Raw genomic sequence first — 21,651 nt, 5'->3', positions numbered from 1 at the left:
AGTATCGAAAAGTACCGGAAAGTATCAAAAAAATGTTTGGTACCGGTACAAGTTCACTATATTATTTAAAGACAAACTTGCAATAAGAAAGATTTTTTGTTAAAATAAAGCCAAAAATGCCACTTTTTTGTGCTCCCCTTTATTTAGAAAAGAATCAAAAAGTATCGGAAAGTACCAAAAAGTATCAAAAAATGTTTTGGTGCCGGTACCTGTTCACCATTTTATTTAAGGACAAACTTGCAATAACAAATGCCATTTTTTGTGGTCCCTTTTGTTTAGAAAAGTGTCGAAAAGTACCGGAAAGTATCAAAAAAATGTTTGGTACCGGTACCTGTTCACTATTTTATTTAAAGACAAACTTGCAATAAGAAAGATTTTTTGTTAAACTAAAGCCAAAAATGCTACTTTTTTGTGCTCCCCTTTATTTAGAAAAGTACCAAAAAGTATCAAAAAATGTTTGGTACCGGTACCTGTTCACTATTTTATTTAAAGACAAACTTGCAATAAGAAAGATTTTTTGTTAAACTAAAGCCAAAAATGCCACTTTTTTGTGCTCCCCTTTATTTAGAAAAGTATCAAAAAGTATCAGAAAGTACCAAAAAGTATCAAAAAATGTTTTGGTGCCGGAACCTGTTCACCATTTTATTTAAGGACAAACTTGCAATAACAAATGCCATTTTTTGTGGTCCCTTTTGTTTAGAAAAGTATCGAAAAGTACCGGAAAGTATCAAAAAAATGTTTGGTACCGGTACCTGTTCACTATTTTATTTAAAGACAAACTTGCAATAAGAAAGATTTTTTTTTAAACTAAAGCCAAAAATGCCACTTTTTTGTGCTCCCCTTTATTTAGAAAAGTACCAAAAAGTATCAAAAAATGTTTTGGTGCCGGTACCTGTTCACCATTTTATTTAAGGACAAACTTGCAATAACAAATGCCATTTTTTGTGGTCCCTTTTGTTTAGAAAAGTATCGAAAAGTACCGGAAAGTATCAAAAAAATGTTTGGTCCCGTTACATGTTCACTATTTTATTTAAAGACAAACTTGCAATAAGAAAGATTTTTTGTTAAAATAAAGCCAAAAATGCCACTTTTTTGTGCTCCCCTTTATTTAGAAAAGTATCAAAAAGTATCGGAAAGTACCAAAAAGTATCAAAAAATGTTTTGGTGCCGGTACCTGTTCACCATTTTATTTAAGGACAAACTTGCAATAACAAATGCCATTTTTTGTGGTCCCTTTTGTTTAGAAAAGTATCGAAAAGTACCGGAAAGTATCAAAAAAATGTTTGGTACCGGTACATGTTCACTATTTTATTTAAAGACAAACTTGTAATAAGAAAGATTTTTTGTTAAAATAAAGCCAAAAATGCCACTTTTTTGTGCTCCCCTTTATTTAGAAAAGAATCAAAAAGTATCGGAAAGTACCAAAAAGTATCAAAAAATGTTTTGGCGCCGGTACCTGTTCACCATTTTATTTAAGGACAAACTTGCAATAACAAATGCCATTTTTTGTGGTCCCTTTTGTTTAGAAAAGTATCGAAAAGTACCGGAAAGTATCAAAAAAATGTTTGGTACCGGTACCTGTTCACTATTTTATTTAAAGACAAACTTGTAATAAGAAAGATTTTTTGTTAAAATAAAGCCAAAAATGCCACTTTTTTGTGCTCCCCTTTATTTAGAAAAGAATCAAAAAGTATCGGAAAGTACCAAAAAGTATCAAAAAATGTTTTGGTGCCGGTACCTGTTCACCATTTTATTTAAGGACAAACTTGCAATAACAAATGCCATTTTTTGTGGTCCCTTTTGTTTAGAAAAGTATCGAAAAGTACCGGAAAGTATCAAAAAAATGTTTGGTACCGGTACAAGTTCACTATATTATTTAAAGACAAACTTGCAATAAGAAAGATTTTTTGTTAAAATAAAGCCAAAAATGCCACTTTTTTGTGCTCCCCTTTATTTAGAAAAGAATCAAAAAGTATCGGAAAGTACCAAAAAGTATCAAAAAATGTTTTGGTGCCGGTACCTGTTCACCATTTTATTTAAGGACAAACTTGCAATAACAAATGCCATTTTTTGTGGTCCCTTTTGTTTAGAAAAGTGTCGAAAAGTACCGGAAAGTATCAAAAAAATGTTTGGTACCGGTACCTGTTCACTATTTTATTTAAAGACAAACTTGCAATAAGAAAGATTTTTTGTTAAACTAAAGCCAAAAATGCTACTTTTTTGTGCTCCCCTTTATTTAGAAAAGTACCAAAAAGTATCAAAAAATGTTTTGGTGCCGGTACCTGTTCACCATTTTATTTAAGGACAAACTTGCAATAACAAATGCCATTTTTTGTGGTCCCTTTTGTTTAGAAAAGTATCGAAAAGTACCGGAAAGTATCAAAAAAATGTTTGGTACCGGTACCTGTTCACTATTTTATTTAAAGACAAACTTGCAATAAGAAAGATTTTTTGCTAAACTAAAGCCAAAAATGCCACTTTTTTGTGCTCCCCTTTATTTAGAAAAGTATCAAAAAGTATCGGAAAGTACCAAAAAGTATCAAAAAATGTTTTGGTGCCGGTACCTGTTCACCATTTTATTTAAGGACAAACTTGCAATAACAAATGCCATTTTTTGTGGTCCCTTTTGTTTAGAAAAGTATCGAAAAGTACCGGAAAGTATCAAAAAAATGTTTGGTACCGGTACATGTTCACTATTTTATTTAAAGACAAACTTGCAATAAGAAAGATTTTTTGTTAAACTAAAGCCAAAAATGCCACTTTTTTGTGCTCCCCTTTATTTAGAAAAGTACCAAAAAGTATCAAAAAATGTTTTGGTGCCGGTACCTGTTCACCATTTTATTTAAGGACAAACTTGCAATAACAAATGCCATTTTTTGTGGTCCCTTTTGTTTAGAAAAGTATCGAAAAGTACCGGAAAGTATCAAAAAAATGTTTGGTACCGGTACATGTTCACTATTTTATTTAAAGACAAACTTGTAATAAGAAAGATTTTTTGTTAAAATAAAGCCAAAAATGCCACTTTTTTGTGCTCCCCTTTATTTAGAAAAGAATCAAAAAGTATCGGAAAGTACCAAAAAGTATCAAAAAATGTTTTGGTGCCGGTACCTGTTCACCATTTTATTTAAGGACAAACTTGCAATAACAAATGCCATTTTTTGTGGTCCCTTTTGTTTATAAAAGTATCGAAAAGTACCGGAAAGTATCAAAAAAATGTTTGGTACCGGTACCTGTTCACTATTTTATTTAAAGACAAACTTGCAATAAGAAAGATTTTTTGTTAAACTAAAGCCAAAAATGCCACTTTTTTGTGCTCCCCTTTATTTAGAAAAGTATCAAAAAGTATCAGAAAGTACCAAAAAGTATCAAAAAATGTTTTGGTGCCGGAACCTGTTCACCATTTTATTTAAGGACAAACTTGCAATAACAAATGCCATTTTTTGTGGTCCCTTTTGTTTAGAAAAGTATCGAAAAGTACCGGAAAGTATCAAAAAAATGTTTGGTACCGGTACCTGTTCACTATTTTATTTAAAGACAAACTTGCAATAAGAAAGATTTTTTTTTAAACTAAAGCCAAAAATGCCACTTTTTTGTGCTCCCCTTTATTTAGAAAAGTACCAAAAAGTATCAAAAAATGTTTTGGTGCCGGTACCTGTTCACCATTTTATTTAAGGACAAACTTGCAATAACAAATGCCATTTTTTGTGGTCCCTTTTGTTTAGAAAAGTATCGAAAAGTACCGGAAAGTATCAAAAAAATGTTTGGTCCCGTTACATGTTCACTATTTTATTTAAAGACAAACTTGCAATAAGAAAGATTTTTTGTTAAAATAAAGCCAAAAATGCCACTTTTTTGTGCTCCCCTTTATTTAGAAAAGTATCAAAAAGTATCGGAAAGTACCAAAAAGTATCAAAAAATGTTTTGGTGCCGGTACCTGTTCACCATTTTATTTAAGGACAAACTTGCAATAACAAATGCCATTTTTTGTGGTCCCTTTTGTTTAGAAAAGTATCGAAAAGTACCGGAAAGTATCAAAAAAATGTTTGGTACCGGTACATGTTCACTATTTTATTTAAAGACAAACTTGCAATAAGAAAGATTTTTTGTTAAAATAAAGCCAAAAATGCCACTTTTTTGTGCTCCCCTTTATTTAGAAAAGTATCAAAAAGTATCGGAAAGTACCAAAAAGTATCAAAAAATGTTTTGGTGCCGGTACCTGTTCACCATTTTATTTAAGGACAAACTTGCAATAACAAATGCCATTTTTTGTGGTCCGTTTTGTTTAGAAAAGTGTCGAAAAGTACCGGAAAGTATCAAAAAAATTTTTGGTACCGGTACCTGTTCACTATTTTATTTAAAGACAAACTTGCAATAAGAAAGATTTTTTGTTAAAATAAAGCCAAAAATGCCACTTTTTTGTGCTCCCCTTTATTTAGAAAAGTATCAAAAAGTATCGGAAAGTACCAAAAAGTATCAAAAAATGTTTTGGTGCCGGTACCTGTTCACCATTTTATTTAAGGACAAACTTGCAATAACAAATGCCATTTTTTGTGGTCCCTTTTGTTTAGAAAAGTATCGAAAAGTACCGGAAAGTATCAAAAAAATGTTTGGTACCGGTACATGTTCACTATTTTATTTAAGGACAAACTTGCAATAAGAAAGATTTTTTGTTAAAATAAAGCCAAAAATTCCACTTTTTTGTGCTCCCCTTTATTTAGAAAAGTATCAAAAAGTATCGGAAAGTACCAAAAAGTATCAAAAAATGTTTTGGTGCCGGTACCTGTTCACCATTTTATTTAAGGACAAACTTGCAATAACAGATGCCATTTTTTGTGGTCCGTTTTGTTTAGAAAAGTGTCGAAAAGTACCGGAAAGTATCAAAAAAATGTTTGGTACCGGTACCTTTTCACTATTTTATGTAAAGACAAACTTGCAATAAGAAAGATTTTTTGTTAAAATAAAGCCAAAAATGCCACTTTTTTGTGCTCCCCTTTATTTAGAAAAGTATCAAAAAGTATCGGAAAGTACCAAAAAGTATCAAAAAATGTTTTGGTGCCGGTACCTGTTCACCATTTTATTTAAGGACAAACTTGCAATAACAAATGCCATTTTTTGTGGTCCCTTTTGTTTAGAAAAGTATCGAAAAGTACCGGAAAGTATCAAAAAAATGTTTGGTACCGGTACCTGTTCACTATTTTATTTAAAGACAAACTTGCAATAAGAAAGATTTTTTGTTAAAATAAAGCCAAAAATGCCACTTTTTTGTGCTCCCCTTTATTTAGAAAAGTATCAAAAAGTATCGGAAAGTACCAAAAAGTATCAAAAAATGTTTTGGTGCCGGTACCTGTTCACCATTTTATTTAAGGACAAACTTGCAATAACAAATGCCATTTTTTGTGGTCCGTTTTGTTTAGAAAAGTGTCGAAAAGTACCGGAAAGTATCAAAAAAATGTTTGGTACCGGTACCTGTTCACTATTTTATTTAAAGACAAACTTGCAATAAGAAAGATTTTTTGTTAAAATAAAGCCAAAAATGCCACTTTTTTGTGCTCCCCTTTATTTAGAAAAGTATCAAAAAGTATCGGAAAGTACCAAAAAGTATCAAAAAATGTTTTGGTGCCGGTACCTGTTCACCATTTTATTTAAGGACAAACTTGCAATAACAAATGCCATTTTTTGTGGTCCGTTTTGTTTAGAAAAGTGTCGAAAAGTACCGGAAAGTATCAAAAAAATGTTTGGTACCGGTACCTGTTCACTATTTTATTTAAAGACAAACTTGCAATAAGAAAGATTTTTTGTTAAAATAAAGCCAAAAATGCCACTTTTTTGTGCTCCCCTTTATTTAGAAAAGTATCAAAAAGTATCGGAAAGTACCAAAAAGTATCAAAAAATGTTTTGGTGCCGGTACCTGTTCACCATTTTATTTAAGGACAAACTTGCAATAACAAATGCCATTTTTTGTGGTCCCTTTTGTTTAGAAAAGTATCGAAAAGTACCGGAAAGTATCAAAAAAATGTTTGGTACCGGTACATGTTCACTATTTTATTTAAAGACAAACTTGCAATAAGAAAGATTTTTTGTTAAAATAAAGCCAAAAATTCCACTTTTTTGTGCTCCCCTTTATTTACAAAAGTATCAAAAAGTATCGGAAAGTACCAAAAAATGTTTTGGTGCCGGTACCTCTTCACCATTTTATTTAAGGACAAACTTGCAATAACAAATGCCATTTTTTGTGGTCCCTTTTGTTTAGAAAAGTGTCGAAAAGTACCGGAAAGTATCAAAAAAATGTTTGGTACCGGTACCTGTTCACTATTTTATTTAAAGACAAACTTGCAATAAGAAAGATTTTTTGTTAAAATAAAGCCAAAAATGCCACTTTTTTGTGCTCCCCTTTATTTAGAAAAGTATCAAAAAGTATCGGAAAGTACCAAAAAGTATCAAAAAATGTTTTGGTGCCGGTACCTGTTCACCATTTTATTTAAGGACAAACTTGCAATAACAAATGCCATTTTTTGTGGTCCCTTTTGTTTAGAAAAGTGTCGAAAAGTACCGGAAAGTATCAAAAAAATGTTTGGTACCGGTACCTGTTCACTATTTTATTTAAAGACAAACTTGCAATAAGAAAGATTTTTTGTTAAAATAAAGCCAAAAATGCCACTTTTTTGTGCTCCCCTTTATTTAGAAAAGTATCAAAAAGTATCGGAAAGTACCAAAAAGTATCAAAAAATGTTTTGGTGCCGGTACCTGTTCACCATTTTATTTAAGGACAAACTTGCAATAACAAATGCCATTTTTTGTGGTCCCTTTTGTTTAGAAAAGTGTCGAAATGTACCGGAAAGTATCAAAAAAATGTTTGGTACCGGTACATGTTCACTATTTTATTTAAAGACAAACTTGCAATAAGAAAGATTTTTTGTTAAAATAAAGCCAAAAATTCCACTTTTTTGTGCTCCCCTTTATTTACAAAAGTATCAAAAAGTATCGGAAAGTACCAAAAAATGTTTTGGTGCCGGTACCTCTTCACCATTTTATTTAAGGACAAACTTGCAATAACAAATGCCATTTTTTGTGGTCCCTTTTGTTTAGAAAAGTGTCGGAAAGTACCGGAAAGTATCAAAAAAATGTTTGGTACCGGTACCTGTTCACTATTTTATTTAAAGACAAACTTGCAATAAGAAAGATTTTTTGTTAAAATAAAGCCAAAAATGCCACTTTTTTGTGCTCCCCTTTATTTAGAAAAGTATAAAAAAAAATCGGAAAGTACCAAAAAGTATCAAAAATTGTTTTGGTGCCGGTACCTGTTCACCATTTTATTTAAGGACAAACTTGCAATAACAAATGCCATTTTTTGTGGTACCTTTTGTTTAGAAAAGTATCGAAAAGTACCGGAAAGTATCAAAAAAATGTTTGGTACCGGTATCTGTTCACTATTTTATTTAAGGACAAACTTGCAATAAGAAACATATTTTTGATGTACTCAAAGATTTTTTGATAAAATAAAGCCAAAAATGCCACTTTTTCTGGTCCCCTTTATTTAGAAAAGTATCAAAAAATATCAAAAAGTATCAAAAAGTACCAAAAAGTATCAAAAAATGTTTTGGTACCGGTATCTGTTCACTATTTTATTTAAGGACAAACTTGCAATAAGAAACATATGTTTAATGTACCCAAAGATTTTTTGTTAAAATAAAGCCAAAAATGCCACTTTTTGTGGTCCCCTTTATTTAGAAAAGTATCAAAAAGTATCGGAAAGTACCAAAAAGTATCAAAAAATGTTTTGGTGCCGGTACCTGTTCACCATTTTATTTAAGGACAAACTTGCAATAACAAATGCCATTTTTTGTGGTCCCTTTTGTTTAGAAAAGTGTCGAAAAGTACCGGAAAGTATCAAAAAAATGTTTGGTACCGGTACCTGTTCACTATTTTATTTAAAGACAAACTTGCAATAAGAAAGATTTTTTGTTAAAATAAAGCCAAAAATGCCACTTTTTTGTGCTCCCCTTTATTTAGAAAAGTATCAAAAAGTATCGGAAAGTACCAAAAAGTATCAAAAAATGTTTTGGTGCCGGTACCTGTTCACCATTTTATTTAAGGACAAACTTGCAATAACAAATGCCATTTTTTGTGGTCCTTTTTGTTTAGAAAAGTATCGAAAAGTACCGGAAAGTATCAAAAAAATGTTTGGTACCGGTACATGTTCACTATTTTATTTAAGGACAAACTTGCAATAAGAAACATATGTTTAATGTACCCTAAGATTTTTTGTTAAAATAAAGCCAAAAATGCCACTTTTTTGTGCTCCCCTTTATTTAGTAAAGTATCAAAAAGTACCAAAAAGTATCAAAAAATGTTTTGGTACCGGTACCTGTTCACCATTTTATTTAAGGACAAACTTGCAATAACAAATGCCATTTTTTGTGGTCCCTTTTGTTTAGAAAAGTATCGAAAAGTACCGGAAAGTATCAAAAAAATGTTTGGTACCGGTACATGTTCACTATTTTATTTAAGGACAAACTTGCAATAAGAAACATATGTTTAATGTACCCAAAGATTTTTTGTTAAAATAAAGCCAAAAATGCCACTTTTTGTGGTCCCCTTTATTTAGAAAATTATCGAAAAGGACCAAAAAGTATCAAAATAAATTTGGGTACCGGTACCAGTACCAAAATATTGGTATTGGGACAACACTAGTCCCTACACTGATATTCATTATGACGATACTAAGTACAAGAGCGTAGCTGGTCCATACTACATTTTTTTATCATCGTAAAATCTTTTTTTCCTTATATTACATTTTTATTATGTTTATAAACTCAGGTAATACATCCCTGGACACCTGAGGACCAATGTATGATCCTGTAACTACTTGGTATTGGATCAATACCCAAATGTGTGGTATCATCCAAAACTAATGTAAAGTATCCAAACAACAGAAGAATAAGTCATTATTACATTTTAACAGAAGTGTAAATAGAACATGTTAAAACAGAAAGTAAGCAGATATTAACAGTAAATGAACAAGTGGATTAATAATCCATTTTCTACCGCTTGTCCCTTATAATGTTGACAAAATAATGGAAGGATAAATGACACAATATGTTACTGCATACGTCAATTGCGAAATCCAAACCTGTGTTTGTTTACTTACTACACCTAAAAGACAAGTTATCTATTATGTTCACTATTTTATTTAAGGCCTAATTTGTTATTTGATTGCAATAAGAAACATATGTATAAAATACCGTGCAAATTTTGCTGAAATAAAGTTTTTTGTGGTCACCTTTATTTAGAAAAGTATTGAAGCCCATTTTGGTACTGGTACCAAAAAACAACAACCCTAATACCAACAGATTTTGTCTCAAAAGGAGTTCCGTTGACTACGTTGCATACTCCTGTTAAAAGGAGAGAGTAATTCACGATAAAAGTGCAGCTCTGCAGTTACAGTTAAGGAATAATGATTTATTTAAAATCTTAAAACAGACAAAGAAACAGAAAACTTGCACTAAGCACAAAAGGCAAAACCAAAAACTACTAGCATGGGAGCTAGAGGAAAAACAAAGGCTTAGCGCGGAAGCTAGCGAGTCTGAATACAGAAACAGAGTCGTCACTCGTGAAACCCAAACTGCATGTAACACAAACTACGAGACGAGGACGAGTGAACGGAAAAGGAAGGCTTAAATACAGACAGTGATTACAAACAGGTGTGAGTCAAAAACAAGAGGCAGGTGACACTAATGCGTGACTACGGCAACAGAACAAACAGGAAGTGCCACCAGGAACTAAGGAAGTCAAACACCAACAGAATATGATACAAAGCCAAAAACTACTAGCATGGGAGCTAGAGGAAAAACAAAGGCTTAGCGCGGAAGCTAGCGAGTCTGAATACAGAAACCGAGTCGTCACTCGTGAAACCCAAACTGCATGTAACACAAACTACGAGACGAGGACGAGTGAACGGAAAAGGCAGGCTTGAATACAGACAGTGATTACAAACAGGTGTGAGTCAATAACACGAGGCAGGTGACAATAATGCGTGACTACGGCAACAGAACAAACAGGAAGTGCCACCAGGAACTAAGGAAGTCAAACACCAACAGAATATGATACAAAGCCAAAAACTACTAGCATGGGAGCTAGAGGAAAAACAAAGGCTTAGCGCGGAAGCTAGCGAGTCTGAATACAGAAACCGAGTCGTCACTCGTGAAACCCAAACTGCATGTAACACAAACTACGAGACGAGGACGAGTGAACGGAAAAGGCAGGCTTGAATACAGACAGTGATTACAAACAGGTGTGAGTCAATAACACGAGGCAGGTGACAATAATGCGTGACTACGGCAACAGAACAAACAGAAAGTGCCACCAGGAACTAAGGAAGTCAAACACCAACAGAATATGATACAAAACCAAAAACTACTAGCATGGGAGCTAGAGGAAAAACAAAGGCTTAGCGCGGAAGCTAGCGAGTCTGAATACAGAAACCGAGTCGTCACTTGTGAAACACAAACTACGAGGCGAGGACGAGTGAACGGAAAAGGCAGGCTTGAATACAGACAGTGATTACAAACAGGTGTGAATCAATAACACGAGGCAGGTGACACAAATGCGTGACTACGGCAACAGAACAAACAGGAAGTGCCACCAGGAACTAAGGAAGTCAAACACCAACAGAATATGATACAAAACCAAAAATTACTAGCATGGGAGCTAGAGGAAAAACAAAGGCTTAGCGCAGAAGCTAGCGAGTCTGAATACAGAAACTGAGTCGTCACTTGTGAAACCCAAACTACGAGGCGAGGACGAGTGAACGGAAAAGGCAGGCTTAAATACAGACAGTGATTACAAACAGGTGTGAATCAAAAACAAGAGGCAGGTGACAATAATGCGTGTCTACGGCAACAGAACAAACAGAAAGTGCCACCAGGAACTAAGGAAGTCAAACTCCAACAGAATATGATACAAAGACGGAACCAAAACCAGAATAAGACAGGATCCGGGCAGCGGATCATGACACATACACTGCAGCTTAAAAAAAAAAAACACGCTGTCATGTTTCCAGACGTTTCATAACAAAAACTCGACCAACCAGTTTGTCCGTCAAAGGCTTCCTCGGGACACGGTCAGAAGACGAGAGCTTCACAGCGTCTGACATTACAAGACAACAATGGCTACGTCCTCACAGACCGGGGGAAACGTCCACCGGGCATGGACGCCGGGCAACTTTCGAGGTCTCGTGTTTCCTCTAAGTAAAAAAAGGGTATTCTGGTACCTGAGCGCTCGGCCACATGGGTCAGAGGTCAGTCAAGGCAAAGGGGAAGGGGAGGGGTTGTGAACTCCAGATGCCAGAGCTGGAACAGACCCTCAGTGTGCGGGTGGCAACGTTCACAGGACTATATTTAGCCTGCTGGAGAGGAAACGTGTGTTCTTGCTGAGGATCACAACGCAAGGTACAAGACTACCTGCAACATGTTCACTTAAACTACCTTCCTAGCAGAAAATCCAGGTCACCTGCCTGTCAGGAAAACATGCTTGGCACTGAAGGCAAGGCCTTGATTAATGGAGAACGTCTTGCAAGTCAGCTTTCTAGGAACCTTCAGATTCTAGAATCATTCATCGATGAGACTACGTGTGGCCGATACGGACTTAAATCTACAAACCCCGTTTCTATATGAGTTAAGAAATTGTGTTAGAAGTAAATATAAACGGAATACAATGATTTGCAAATCATTTTCAATCCATATTCAGTTGAATATGCTACAAAGACAACATATTTGATGTTCAAACTGATAAACATTTTTTTTTTGGGCAAATAATCACTAACTTTAGAATTTGATGCCAGCAACACGTGACAAAGAAGTTGGGGAAGGTGGCAATAAATACTGATAAAGTTGAGGAATGCTCATCAAACACTTATTTGGAACATCCCACAGGTGTGCAGGGTAATTGGGAACAGGTAGGTGCCATGATTGGGTATAAAAACAGCTTTCCAAAAAATGCTCAGTCCTTCACAAGAAAGGATGGGGCGAGGTACACCCCTTTGTCCACAACTGCGTGAGCAAATAGTCAAACAGTTTAAGAACAACGTTTCTCAAAGTGCAATTGCAAGAAATTTAGGGATTTCAACATCTACGGTCCATAATATCATCAAAAGGTTCAGAGAATCTGGAAAAAAATCACTCCACGTAAGCGGCATGGCCAGAAACCAACATTGAATGACCGTGACTTTGTATCAAAAACTGACATCAATCTTTAAAGGATATCACCACATGGGCTCAGGAACACTTCAGAAAACCACTGTCACTAAATACAGTTTGTCGCTACATCTGTAAGTGCAAGTTAAAGCTCTACCATGCAAAGCGAAAGCCATTTATCAGCAACACCCAGAAACGCCGCCGGCTTGTCTGGGCCCGAGATCATCTAAGATGGACTGATGCAAAGCGGAAAAATGTTCTGTGGTCTGACGAGTCGACATTTCAAATTGTTTTGGGAAATATTCGACATTGTGTTATCCGGACCGAAGGGGAAGCGAACCATCCAGACTGTTATCGACGCAAAGTTGAAAAGCCAGCATCTGTGATGGTATGGGGGTGTATTAGTGCCCAAGGCATGGGTAACTTACACATCTGTGAAGGCACCATTAATGCTGAAAGGTACATACAGGTTTTGGAACGACATATGCTGCCCTCTAAGCGCTGTCTTTTTCATGGACGCCCCTGCTTATTTCAGCAAGACAATGCCAAGCCACATTCAGCACGTGTTACAACAGCGTGGCTTCGTAAAATAAGAGTGTGGGTACTTTCCTGGCCCGCCTGCAGTCCAGACCTGTCTCCCATCGAAAATGTGTGGCGCATTATGAAGCGTAAAATACGACAGCGGAGACCCCGGACTGTTGAACGACTGAAGCTCTACATAAAACAAGAATGGGAAAGAATTCCACTTTCAAAGCTTCAACAATTAGTTTCCTCAGTTCCCAATCATTTATTGAGTGTTGTTAAAAGAAAAGGTGATGTAACACAGTGGTGAACATGCCCTTTCCCAACTACTTTGGCACGTGTTGCAGCCATGAAATTCTAAGTTAATTATTATTTGTGAATTTGAACATCAAATATGTTGTCTTTGTAGTGCATTCAACTGAATATGGATTGAAAAGGATTTGCAAATCATTGTATTCCGTTTATATTTACGTCTAACACAATTTCCCAACTCGAATGGAAACGGGGTTTGTAATAAGAACTCTTCTGAACTTGTTCGTGGTCCACGTGGTGTGGGTTGTCTCATTGCAAGTGTCCCGGGGACAGCTTCAGGCCTTTCAATTGTTCCTTCTTTGGAATGAGCTCCACTTTGACGTGTGCACAAGCACATGGAGGCACACATCATTCTTTTGTTTGGTGCCTGCCGGGGGCTGACAGGGAGAGAACGAGGGCATGGTCACTCTGCTTAAATAAAGAGGTATAAAAAAAAAAAAAAGAAAAAAAAGGGAGACTTTGGGATAAACTTTTCCGCCCCGCGTCCTTCACTTCATTCGCATTCCAGCTGCTCTGCGGCGCAGAAACCTGAGCATTAGTGCCTGAGCGCTAAGCGGAACACGCCCACGCATCTCACGCATGCTTTCACCGCGCTCTCTTCCCACCGGCCTTGCTCAAGAGCGCCGTCCTGACACATCGCACGTTGCTGACGGAAGCATGACAACTTTTGCCGACAACGCCGCCGCAGAGCGCAATAAGTAAGCCATAAAATGAAACTGGGAAGGCTGAGCGGTGACTGGTCCTGCGAACAAACATATGCTGTCGACTATTAAATATCTACTCACGCCAGACAGCAAGCAGAAGTGGGCATGAAAACAACAAAAAAAACCGCTATAGCTGCTAAACCAGCTAGAAACAGCAAGTGAAGTGAAGTTAAAGGCCTACTGAAACCCACTACTACCGACCACGCAGTCTGATAGTTTATATATCAATGATGAAATATTAACATTGCAAAACATGCCAATACGGCCGGTTTAGTTTACTAAATGGCAATTTTAAATTTCGCGTGAAGTATCCTGTTGAAAACGTCGGTATGATGACGTCTCGGATTGTAGCGGACACTTTTTTCCAGCCCAATCCCGGCTATACGTAGTCTGCTTTAATCGCACAATTACACAGTATTCTGGACATCTGTGTTGCTGAATCTTTTGCAATTTGTTCAATTAATAATGGAGACGTCAAAGAAGAACGATGTAGGCGGGAAGCGGTGTATTGCGGCTGCCTTTAGCAAAACAAACACAGCCGGTGTTTCCTTGTTTATATTCCCGAAGGTGAAGCTTTACTATGGAACAGAGCAAACAAGCAGAAGTGGGCATGAAAACAACAAACAAACCGCTATAGCTGCTAAACCAGCTAGAAACAGCAAGTAAAGTGAAGTTAAAGGCCTACTGAAAGCCACTACTACCCACCTGCTGGTTTATATATCAATGATGAAATATTAACATTGCAAAACATGCCACTACGGCCGGTTTAGTTTACTAAATTACAGTTTTAAATTTCGCGCAAAGTATCCTGTTGAAAACGTCGGTATGATGACGTCTCGGATTGTAGCGGACACTTTTTTCCAGCCCGATCCAAGCTATAAGTAGTCTGCTTTAATCGCACAATTCCACAGTATTCTGGACATCTGTGTTGCTGAATCTTTTGCAATTTGTTCAATTAATAATGGAGACGTCAAAGAAGAACGATGTAGGTGGGAAGCGGTGTATTGCGGCTGCCTTTAGCAACACAAACACAGCCGTTGTTTCCTTGTTTATATTCCCGAAGGTGAAGCTTTTCTATGGAACAGAGCAAGCAAGCAGAAGTGGGCATGAAAACAACAAACAAACTGCTATAGCTGCTAAACCAGCTAGAAACAGCAAGTGAAGTGAAGTTAAAGGCCTACTGAAACCCACTACTACCCACCACGCAGTCTGATAGTTTATATATCAATGATGAAATATTAACATTGCAAAACATGCCAATACGGCCTTTTTAGTTTACTAAATGGCAATTTTAAATTTCGCGCAAAGTATCCTGTTGAAAACGTCGGTATGATGACGTCTCGGATTGTAGCGGACACCTTTTTCCAGCCCGGTCCCGGCTATAAGTAGTCAGCTTTAATCGCACAATTAAACAGTATTCTGGACATCTGTGTTGCTGAATCTTTTGCAATTTGTTCAATTAATAATGGAGACGTCAAAGAAGAACGATGTAGGTGGGAAGCGGTGTATTGCAGCAACACAAACGCAGCCAGTGTTTCCTTGTTTACATTCCCGAAGGTGAAGCTTTACTATGGAACAGAGCGGTCAAGCGAACATGGTTCCTGACCATATGTCAACCATCAGGTTTCGGTGAGAAAATTGTGGTAATAAATCGACTCTTACCGCAGACATGAGCGGAGCTTGCGTCGTTCCTCGTGCACCTGTCAAAGAGGCAGCTGCGTGGCTTCCCTCAGAGACACTGGCAGTCACCACCCCCGTGGCCGCACCCAACTTTCAGGTACGACAGTATAATCTCAGTACAACACTAGTAACACAAGCAGATAAAGAATTTTACAGAATTATCCTAGTAAATGTGTCTAATAACACTGCCCTGTCTTTTTTTTCTTTTCTAGTCCTCAACTCTAACTTTCCTCATCCACCAATCTTTCATCCTCGCTCAAATTAATGGGGAAATCGTCGCTTTCTCAGTCCGAATCGCTCTCGCTGCTGGTGGCCATGATTGTAAAATGTAGAATAAATGGAAAGTACACGGACCTACATGGACCCTTCCGGTTCAATTTGTCATCACACAGACAACAACGCATTTTTGCATTTTGGATGATTTTATTTTCGATTTTTGTGTTTAGCTGGAAAAACAAAAAAATCCTTAAAAAGGAAAACAACACAAAATCCAATTTTATAGCAATATTTTAATGAAAATCAACCCCTTTTTGTTTGTTTCAAAATCTGCCATCCATCCATTTTCTACCAATTGTCACTTTGGAGTCGCGGGGGGCGCTGGTGCCTATCTTAGCTACAATCGGGCGGAAGGCGGCGTACACCCTGGACAAGTCGCCACCTCATAAAAATCGAAAAACAGCCCTAATTTTGTTTTTTGATTTGCGTATTGAGAATTAGAAACAGAATGAACGGAAAGTACCTGGACTTTTTTGTTTCATTTTGTCATCACACAGATGATTGTATTTTCAATATTTGTATTTAGCTGGAAAATAAAAAAATCCATCAAAGGAAAACAGCACAAAATTGAAATAAAAATTAAAAAATTTCGCAATTTTTTTTTTCTTTTCCATTTGCGTTTAAGAATTGGAAATAGAATGAACGGAAAGTACACGGATCTACACAAACCCTTCTGGTTTAATTTGTCATCACACAGATAACCACGCATGATTTATTTTCGATGTTTGTGTTTATCTGGAAAAATTAAAAAAATCCATAAAAGGAAAACAGCACAAAATTGAAAAATATCCCTAATTTTGTTTTTTAATCTGCGTTTAAGAATTAGAAATAGAATGAACGGAAGGTCCACGGACCGCATGTGATTGGTATTGGTACCGGTATCGGCCGATCTCACTCATAGATGTATCGGAACCGGCAGCATCAAACATCCCTAGTGCTGAGTAGTCAGAGGGGAAAGGAACATTTCAAAGTAAGTGTGGGCTGGAACAAAAACAATAGCAATGTTGTGTCATTGAATGACGGATCACTGCGCCTGCTATTTAAATTCAAACGTAGACAAAAGTTCACTTTGTTCACGAAAGAGAACCCTGATGATTCACAGAAGATGATTCTTAATGACTAAGGAAGTAAAAGAAAAGCCGAGTGGGTTTTAGTTTCCTGCAGTCATTCAGGAATGCTGTGAAACATCAGCGGCGGGTGCTGTTTCAAGCGTAACCCCCCATCCCCCCCCCACCCCCACCAGCCCCTTTAAACCCGACCCCCATTCCACCCACCGTCCCTCCTGCATTCCTCCCTCCTTTTGACGTTCTTTGTCCGGACCACTCGCACATGTTGGGGAAGAAAGGAGACACTGGCGAACCTTAATCCACAGCCAGAGGCATGCTAAAGCCATCTGGGCCCAAAAAGCCAACGTCAGAACGTCTCCTAGTAGCAGAAGCCAGGGGGTGGGAGCTGGGGAAATTTGCCGAAACGTGGAAAGTTTGGACAGAAAATCTGCACATGCACTCGGCAAATCGTGACCTGTGAGCCTAAACATCCTGCCAGACGGAGGCAAGATGGCAGCGCATGCGAAGACAACATGCGAACCCGTCGGCCTCTCAGGTGTGACTTTCGACACCCCTCCTCTGACATCCAGTCCCTACAGGAGCACAGGGGAGGAACAATGGGAGCGCCGACATTCCCACTCTCCCGCCGAGTGCTCGTTTGTCTCCCACATTCCTTTGCCCATTCATCTCCTTCTCCTGCTCTTTGCACGGGGGAAGGGTCTATGGCAGGGATCTTCAACTGAATTGTTTGGGAGACACATTTCCAGAAAGCTAGGGACCAGACTTCTCCCTTCACTATTAGTCTTTTTTTATATTCCAGAATTCCAACGACCTCTACAGTCTGAAATTTGTTATTCTTATAGCCAGACCTGTGTGTTTATATCCGTCCCAGACGGTTTCGGCTACAACTGTTCCCTTCCTCAGAGGTTGTCGCGAGATGTCCAGAGTAGACATTTGTTTTGTTCTATTTTAAAAACCTTCTGCTAGAAGCTAGTCAAAGATCTCAGGGTGTGACTGAGATTCAGATCTAGTCCTATATCTAGGGACCAGTGGCAGACTGTGTGTTTGCCACCTCTGCCTTCTGTGATGTCCGACTTCAATGACTACCTCTCAAACTACCATCATTTATGTCCCCACATGAACCCGCATCAGCAATCAAAACATATCACATGTGGTAATGTCAAAATTAAAATTGCAAAAAAAACATATTAAACATGAAAAAATAAATAAAGGAAATCACATTTCATCGCTGGGACAGCTGAGTTAGCTTCCGGGGGTTGGCTGACATGGTCTCACAAGATGTAGTTTTTCATTAAATATCCTTCTTGAAAATGACCAGACTTCTCCCTTCACTATTAGTCGTGTTTTATATTCCTGAGTTCCAACGTCCTCTACAGTCTCCCATTTGTTATTCTTATAGCCAGACCTGTGTGTTTTATAATCGTCCCAGACGGTTTCGGCTACAACTGTTCCTTTCCTCAGAGGTTGTCGTGAGATGCCCACAGTAGACATTTGTTTTGTTCTATTTATTTTGCCAGAGTCACAGGAGCGCTCTGCTATTTTTAAGGACCTTCTGCTAAAAGTTAGTCAAAGATCTCAGGGTGTGACTGAGATTCAGATCTGGTCCTATATCTAGGAACCAGTGGCAGGCTTTGGGTTTCCTACCTGGGCCTTTAGTGATATCCAACTTCGATTACCTCTCAAAATACCATCATTTATGTGCCCACATGAACCCGCATCAGGAATTAAAACATATCTCATGTGGTAATGTCAAAATTAAAATTGCCAAAACCATATTAAACGGGAAAACATAATTAAAAAAAATCACATTTCATCGCCTGAACAGCTGAGTAGGCTTCCGGAATGGGCTGACATCATCTTACAAGTTGTAGTTTCTTATTAAATATCCTTCTTGAAAATGACCAGACTTCTCCCTTCACTATTAGTCGTGTTTTATATTCCAGAGTTCCAACGTCCTCTACAGTCTCCCATTTGTTATTCTTAGAGCCAGACCTGTGTGTTTATAACCGTCCCAGACGGTTTCGGCTACAACTGTTCCTTTCCTCAGAGGTCGTCGCAAGATGTCCACAGTAGACATTTGTTTTGTTGTATTTATTTTGCAAGAGTTACAGGAGCGCTCTGCTATTTTTAAGGACCTTCTGCTGAAAGTTGGTCAAAGATCTCAGGGTGTGACTGAGATTCAAATCTAGTCCTATATCTAGGGACCAGTGGAAGGTTATGCGTTTTCCACCCAGGCCTTCAGTGATGTCCGACTTCAATGATTACCTCTCAAAATACCACCATTTATGTGCCCACAATGAACCCGCATCAGGAATTAAAACATATCTCATGTGGTAATGTCAAAATTAAAATTGCCAAAACCATATTAAACGTGAAAACATAATTGAAGAAAATCACATTTCATCGCCTGAACAGCTGAGTAGGCTTCCGGAATTGGCTGACATCATCTTACAAGTTGTAGTTTCTTATTAAATATCCTTCTTGAAAATGACCAGACTTCTCGTTTCACTATTAGTCTTGTTTTATATTCCAGAGTTCAGACATCCTCTACAGTCTGCCATGTGTTATTCTTATTGCCAGACCTGTGTATTTAATAATCGTCCCTGACGGTTTCGGCTACAACTGTTCCCTTCCTCAGAGGTTGTCGCGAGATGCCCACAGTAGACATTTGTTTTGTTCTATTTATTTTGCCAGAGTTACAGGAGCGCTGTTATTTTTAAGGACCTTCTGCTAAAAGCTAGTTAAAGATCTCAGGGTGTGACTGAGATTCAGATCTAGTCCTATATCTAGGATCGAGTGGCAGGCTTTGGGTTTCCTACCTAGGCCTTTAGTGATATCAGACTTCGATTACCTCTCAAAATACCATCATTTATGTGCCCACATGAACCCGCATCAGGAATTAAAACATATCTCATGTGGTAATGTCAAAATTAATATTGCCAAAACCATATTAAACGTGAAAACATAATTAAAGAAAACCTCATTTCATCGCCGGGACAGCTGAGTTAGCTTCCGGAATTGGCTGACATCATCTTACAAGTTGTAGTTTCTTATTAAATATCCTTCTTGAAAATGACCAGACTTCTCCCTTCACTATTAGTCTTGTTTTAGATTCCAGAGTTCCGACGTCCTCTACAGTCTGCCATGTGTTTTTCTTATAGCCAGACCTGTGTATTTTATAACCGTCCCTGACGGTTTAGGCTACAACTGTTGCCTTCCTCAGAGGTTGTCGCGAGATGTCCACAGTAGACATTTGTTTTGTTCTATTTATTTTGCCAGAGTCACAGGAGCGCTCTGCTATTTTTAAGGACCTTCTGCTAAAAGTTAGTCAAAGATCTCAGGGTGTGACTGAGATTCAGATCTGGTCCTATATCTAGGAACCAGTGGCAGGCTTTGGGTTTCCTACCTGGGCCTTTAGTGATATCCGACTTCGATTACCTCTCAAAATACCATCATTTATGTGCCCACATGAACCCGCATCAGGAATTAAAACATATCTCATGTGGTAATGTGAAAATTAAAATTGCCAAAACCACATTAAACGTGAAAACATAATTAAAGAAAATCACATTTCATCGCCTGAACAGCTGAGTTAGCTTCCGGAATTGACTGACATCATCTTACAAGTTGTAGTTTCTTATTAAATATCCTTCTTGAAAATGACCAGACTTCTCCCTTCACTATTAGTCGTGTTTTATATTCCAGAGTTCCAACGTCCTCTACAGTCTCCCATTTGTTATTCTTAGAGCCAGACCTGTGTGTTTATAACCGTCCCAGACGGTTTCGGCTACAACTGTTCCTTTCCTCAGAGGTTGTCGCAAGATGTCCACAGTAAACATTTGTTTAGTTCTATTTATTTTGCCAGAGTTACAGGAGCGCTCTGCTATTTTTAAGGACCTTCTGCTGAAAGTTGGTCAAAGATCTCAGCGTGCGACTGAGATTCAAATCTAGTCCTATATCTAGGGACCAGTGGTAGGTTATGCGTTTTCCACCTAGGCCTTCAGTGATGTCCGACTTCAATGATTACCTCTCAAAATACCACCACTTATGTGCCCACAATGAACCCGCATCAAGAATTAAAACATATCTCATGTGCTAATGTCGAAATTAAAATTGCCAAAACCATATTAAACGTGAAAACATAATTAAAGAAAATCACATTTCATCGACGGGACAGCTGAGTTAGCTTCCGGAATTGGCTGACATCATCTTACAAGTTGTAGTTTCTTATTAAATATCCTTCTTGAAAATGACCAGACTTCTCCCTTCACTACCAGTCGTGTTTTATATTTCTGAGTTCCAACGTCCTCTACAGTCTCCCATTTGTTATTCTTAGAGCCAGACCTGTGTGTTTATAACCGTCCCAGACGGTTTCGGCTACAACTGTTCCTTTCCTCAGAGGTTGTCGCAAGATGTCCACAGTAGACATTTGTTTTGTGCTATTTATTTTGCCAGAGTTACAGGAGCGCTCTGATATTTTTCAGGACCTTCTGCTAAAAGCTAGTCAAATATCTCAGGGTGTGACTGAGATTCAGATCTAGTCCTATATCTAGGGACCAGTGGTAGACTTCAGTGATGTCCGACTTCGATTACCTCTCAAAATACCACCATTTATGTCCCCACATGAACCCGCATCAGCAATTAAAACATATCATGTGGTAATGTCAAAATTAAAATTGCAAAAACCATATTAAATGTGAAAACATAATTAAAGAAAACCACATTTCATCGCTAGGACAGCTGAGTAAGCTTCCGGAGTTGGCTGACACGGTCTCACAAGATGTAGTCTCTCATTAAATATCCTTCTTGAAAATGGCCTTGCAAATATATGCGTTGTCTTGTCTAATCATAAAAGATGCAGACGAGGCGTGTTGGCTGAATTCTTAATGCCTACTCCAC

General features: G+C 37.6%; 1 protein-coding gene and 1 long non-coding RNA gene across 2 annotated transcripts in view; one reads left to right on the top strand and one right to left on the bottom strand.

Moving 5' to 3' along the window:
- The window catches only part of dlgap1b (discs, large (Drosophila) homolog-associated protein 1b), a 280,337-nt gene that overhangs the window by 47,575 nt on the left and 211,111 nt on the right, over nt 1-21,651 (bottom strand). The gene's annotated exons all lie outside the window — the stretch shown is intronic.
- LOC133569719 (uncharacterized) lies at nt 11,099-16,885 on the top strand. The gene is made up of 3 exons (XR_009809862.1): nt 11,099-11,447; nt 15,397-15,506; nt 15,622-16,885. It is a non-coding gene; the product is annotated as an uncharacterized LOC133569719 (long non-coding RNA).

Source organism: Nerophis ophidion, linkage group LG15 (assembly GCF_033978795.1).
Source record: "Nerophis ophidion isolate RoL-2023_Sa linkage group LG15, RoL_Noph_v1.0, whole genome shotgun sequence".
Lineage (NCBI taxonomy): Eukaryota > Metazoa > Chordata > Actinopteri > Syngnathiformes > Syngnathidae > Nerophis > Nerophis ophidion.
This window is presented reverse-complemented; position numbering and strand designations above follow the sequence as displayed.